This window comes from Rosa chinensis, chromosome 2, assembly GCF_002994745.2.
Source record: "Rosa chinensis cultivar Old Blush chromosome 2, RchiOBHm-V2, whole genome shotgun sequence".
NCBI lineage: Eukaryota > Viridiplantae > Streptophyta > Magnoliopsida > Rosales > Rosaceae > Rosa > Rosa chinensis.
In genome coordinates, this window is record NC_037089.1 from 78,412,464 (window position 1) to 78,417,730 (window position 5,267).

The 5,267-nt window shown below is 34.7% G+C and overlaps 1 long non-coding RNA gene across 2 annotated transcripts; it reads right to left on the bottom strand.

Moving 5' to 3' along the window:
- On the bottom strand, nt 1-2,643 carry LOC112187946. Of its 2 annotated transcripts, XR_002931265.2 has the most exons (4): nt 1,715-2,643; nt 929-1,618; nt 422-526; nt 1-305 (listed from the first exon to the last, which is right to left on the bottom strand). It is a non-coding gene; the product is annotated as an uncharacterized LOC112187946 (long non-coding RNA). The 2 variants fall into 2 exon arrangements; XR_002931264.2 differs by having other exon boundaries at nt 10-305; nt 929-2,643.
- Between the last annotated feature and the right edge of the window lie 2,624 nt (nt 2,644-5,267).

Here is a 5,267-nt window from a genome sequence, read left to right on the forward strand (position 1 = left end):
GTACACAAAAAAACAATCAGGCCTATTTTGAAATGCTGTCCTTGACGTATGGAATACTAATTGAAGAAAAATCACCACATTTCAGCTTGGAAAGTAAGATTGACATTCAACATTTAAGCAATACATGCTAATGGAAACTGAAAGTCACCATGATACTCCAAACTCTCAGCTAACAATGCAGATTTGCTTTTTATATCAACATTCAGTAAGAACCTGCACAGCAGCTGCAGTATCCATAGTATCTTCTGACTAACTGTATTACTTCGAAAAAACTTAATGATTTGATCAATTGCATCCTTTAGATACTGCCATACAGATGTAATCAGTATCAGACTAACAGAGAGAGAGAGAGATGTAATCATCTTTTTAAAACTAGAAACTAAAAAGAAAAGTAAAATTTACGAGAATAATAGGAACATACAGTCACATAACAGGGAGAAGCCTTAGCAACAAAGCTCCAGTCCACCTTGGTGTCAAAAGGCTTGGAATAGAACACGCCAACTAACGAATCATAAGCACTTGCACTCTGCATGGATATTTTTAAGCCAGAGAGATAGCAACTTAGACACCGCAAAGGTCCCAAATCCGAGAATAATCAAAGCATTGATAGCTCTATTGGTCAACTTTCTAATTAAGTGAAAAATATTTGTAGACAATATTTACCAAAATTAATTGAAAACTGCATTGAAAAGTTCAGTTCCAAATTTCTAATTAATTGAAATGTTGGAGCCTAAGCAAACAGTGCTTGTATCTCAGACAAAGCTCATATACTGAAAAACCAATCATTACTTTTATCTCCTGAGCTGCCATCATATTCTCTTCTGTCTTCTCTAATAATATATATACCAAATAATTACTAACCAAAAACTTAGAACTTGTTTTAGATATTGTGCAAGTAAATTAACCTCAATGAAAAAAGATAAATTACCTGAATCTGAGCTTTAGCTTCCTAGCCAATGTCAAGAAACTTGGCAATGTCACAGCGCATATTAGGAAGAGACTTTCTTTGTGGCAATGTCAAATAACTCCCAAAGCCATGTCATCAAACACCAAACTTAACCAATTAGCTAACAATTCAAAAGCTTTAACAGATTCTAAATAGGCTGATTCCTCTACCCTTCAAGTCGATCAATACCCTACTAGAAAGTTTAGTATGTACAAAGTTCTATCACATCCAACCTCTCATGACCTCCCTTGCTATCATTAGATCAGGAAGTTAAGAATTACATGCTACACACAAGGGCAATTAAATGACAACAACACAGCTGCAAGTTTATTTATTCCAAGAAGAAGGCCTTTATATCATAATACATGCATATTGCAGTATATCTCACAGAGGAGTAAATATTGCATTATTGGTAAATCTAGGAAGTAGATTTTTCGAACAATATTACTTCTATATATATGGCTAACCAAAACTCAGTATCTGCATATTGCAGCAGCTAAACTTGAATAGGTTGCCTTCTATAGTAAAACAAATATTACGTAGCTAGGAGTTCATGAGATTGACAAAATACATAGTTCTCAACTAGTTTTTCCCTATTATATGGGCACCTCATGCAATCGCCAATCTATGTGGCATTCAAGACCTTTGTGCCATTCCAACTTGTCTTCTCAACTACAAATATATGAAAGAAAAATAGCTCCAAGAGTTATTTAATTAATCAAACACAACGTATAGTTGCCCAGAAAGAAAGGAAGAGTCTACAGGTACCTGGAAATAAGTTTCAAGCTGCCCCTTTAATGCCTCATGCTTATGTTTCGCTCTTTGGAAAGCCTTGAAGCATCTGCAAAATTAAACCATAATCATGAGGCCCCAACAGGGAGAAAACTACAATACTAGTTGGAACTAATATTCAGTCCATCTCATTAGAAATGAAAAACAAAACAAAACAAAACAAAGAAAGAAAACCACAAAAGGTCATAATTCATTAATTCATAAATCATAAGTTCATAACTAAATGAACTTGTCCAGTTATCCATCAGAGCATCTGTGAGCCCCGGAAAAATGTATCGAGCTTAATGGAGATCGTATGTGAAATTATTCAACGATCTCGATAAATGTCAAGATGCTCGAGGAAATTTTCAGAAATTTTCATAAAGTGAAATCCTCAATCTAGGAGTTGGATAAAGTATATGACACGACGAGTTCGTGGGAATTTTTGGGGAATTTTCCGGACACCCGAGCTATTTATAGCGATTTTCCGAAGTGGTGAAATTTTAGAAAATAATTTAGAGAAATAGAAATTTGCTATGGTGCAATCCTAGCCATCCTTAAATCCACCGTCTTCACCGCTTGATCCTAGCCTTCCATCATTAATTGGACATATCTATATCAGTTTGTGAACAATGGAAGACCTAGGAGAATTCGAGAGAGAGAGAGAGAGAGAGCTTGCTCTCTGACCCAGACACAGCGAGAACCGGCCAGCGACCGACCGGAACTTCCACGTCCGGCCACCCCATGACGGCGCGTGGCCACCAATAGCTTCGTCTCAATGGCGCCGATGTCCCTGTGGTCGTAGATCGTTGATGCGCTCAAAGCAAGCGCATAATTTAACCCTGAAAATATCGTTAGTAGTATAAGCAAATAGGGATCGTTCTATCCGGGGACTGAGGGTACACTTGCAATTGTGAAACAAATAAAGAAAAGTATTATTTACAAAAATAAAATAAAGAATATAAATATATACAATTGTATAAACAAATAAAGAATTAAAATAATAAAGTATTATTTACAAAAATAAAATAAAGAATAGAAATATATACAAGTAACAAAATAAAAAGGGAGGGGGTTTAAGAATTATAGAATTGAAAATTAAGATAAATAAAATAAAGAAAATGTAAAAACATATATACAAGGGTGGATCGCAAGGAACAAAGATCAAAACCACATCCATATGTAAGAAATCCAATTACAATTCCTATAGTTGATTTTAAATGTCATGAGAGAGGAGTTGATCATGTGAAACATTCGAAAGCAAATGATTTCCCATATTTTACTTTTCAATGCTAATTAACCTAAGCGAAAGCACCTAGATTAATCCTATCAAACATGCAATCAAGCCCTAGAAAGCTAGTCAATCATGACATGTTCAACGCATTAGACATAGAGAAAGGCTATCAACTCAAGTGTACAACTTAGTATGGAAAAGTCCACCTAATTGCAATCCTCTTTAATTAAATTCGGTCTTTGCACAAAACCTTTACTACTTTGATTCAAGTTTACACAAAACGAAAAGTCGATTTCATGTTCTTAAACCTAGCACCAATTATATCAAAACCCTAAGTGTTTGCAACCACATAAGATTAAAATACAAAAGTTTTCTATCATGCAAATTTAATTAAACAAACCCACATAAGCAACATAAAAATCAACATATAGAAATCACAACTTTATCTCAAAACATATAAACGGGCTTTAAACTTTGCCCTTAACATTATTTGTTAACTAGAATTCATAGTTTTACAAAATCAAACAAAGAAAACAAGAGAAAGGATATAATACACCTTGAAAGATGAATGATAAAGCCTTGAGACGAAGAACTTGAAGATCCTTGAAAGCAAGCAATCTTCTAGGGACGACACAAGGGTGGATGGCGGTTAGGAAATTGATGTATTGCATGGCTTCTCTTTCTCTTGGCTTGAAAATGAAGAACAAGAAAACTAGAGAATGGAAAAGAAATATGGAGAGGAAATGGAGAGACAAGGAGATGGAATGGATGAAGGAATGTGTTTTGAGAGTGAGAGGAGAAGTGTATTTATAGCCCAAAAAATGATGAATGGAGGGTGGAGATGAACATAAATGAAAGGCTAGATATGTTAGACAAATTTGTAAAAAATATCTTCCCACTTGTTTATCACTTGTTCAACTTGAATTGATTTTCCTCCTCAAGATTTTCCACTTGCTTGCAACTTTGATTTTCCTCCTCAAGATTTTCCACTTGGTTGCAACTTTGATTTTCCTCCTCAAGATTTTCCACTTGCTTGCAACTTTGATTTTCCTCCTCAAGATTTTCCACTTGGTTGCAACTTTGATTTTCCTCCTCAAGATTTTCCACTTGCTTGCAACTTTGATTTTCCTCCTCAAGATTTTCCACTTGCTTGGAGGTCCTAAAAATAGAAACTAATAAGAAAAATAGAAACTTTCCTAAAATGAAAAATGGCAACTTTCCTAAACTGAAAATGGAAACTTACTAAAAATGATAAATAGAAACTACAAAAATATAAACTTTCTACAAATAGGAACTTTCCCAATCAAAGAATGGAAACTTTCCTAAACAGGGTTTTAATAAGGAAATAACGTAAGAAATGTAGGGAAATGCAGTTAAAACGTCGCATTAAAATGCTCCTATCAAATTCCCCCACACTTAGCTTTTGCTAGTCCCTTAGCAAAATCACACTAAGACACACACTAAGACTCAACGAAAATTAAAGACTCTACAAAAACAATGACTCTATTGCCCTTCAACTTTTTGTCTCAGAAATCTCCTACTTTCACAACATCAAGATTAGCACTCAACCAAGAATCAATATGTAGATATTCAAGAGTTAATTAAAACATATAATCCACACATACACAAGTAGGACTTGGTTGTAATAATGGTGATGGTTTCTGTTAAGCATGCTTCGAACAAGTATGATTCATATCCTCACAAGGTATATTCACTCTTTCTTCTCTCAGAATTCAAGACAATGCTTAAAAGCTTATAATCACTCAATTATATGTGAGAGAAAATATTTTGAGGCAATCAAATAGCTCACATATATAAGAAACGAAAAGCACTTTGTGAATATAATTTTTTTTGAAAAGATCTCATGAAGGATATCAATTACTTACACGGATGGACCCAAGCCATAGGTTCAACTCTTGTAACTCATCTCCACAAATCAAAGGCTGTCCCATCTTAAGGATCAAGAAGGTCTTATTTAGGGTTGTAATGGGGCCAAGGCTCAAGGTTTTAAGAAACGAAAGGTAAGGAATTTCACAAAGTGTCCTAAAAACCTAGCAGAGCTCATGTAGATGTAGAGACTTCTAGAAATCCACCAAGATATATCAAAACGTCACATCCCATAGAGGTTTTATGAAAGGGCCAAATGTCTTCATGTTAGGCCCAATCTTCACTCTAAACTTCCCTCGAACTAGTGAATTGGACAAAGACCAAATTTTCCAATAGTGGGTCTTCAATTCAAAACAAACTCCAAAATCACTAAGTATGGGGGACTAAAATCCATAAACATTTTTCTTTCTTTTCTTTTCTAGCCGTACA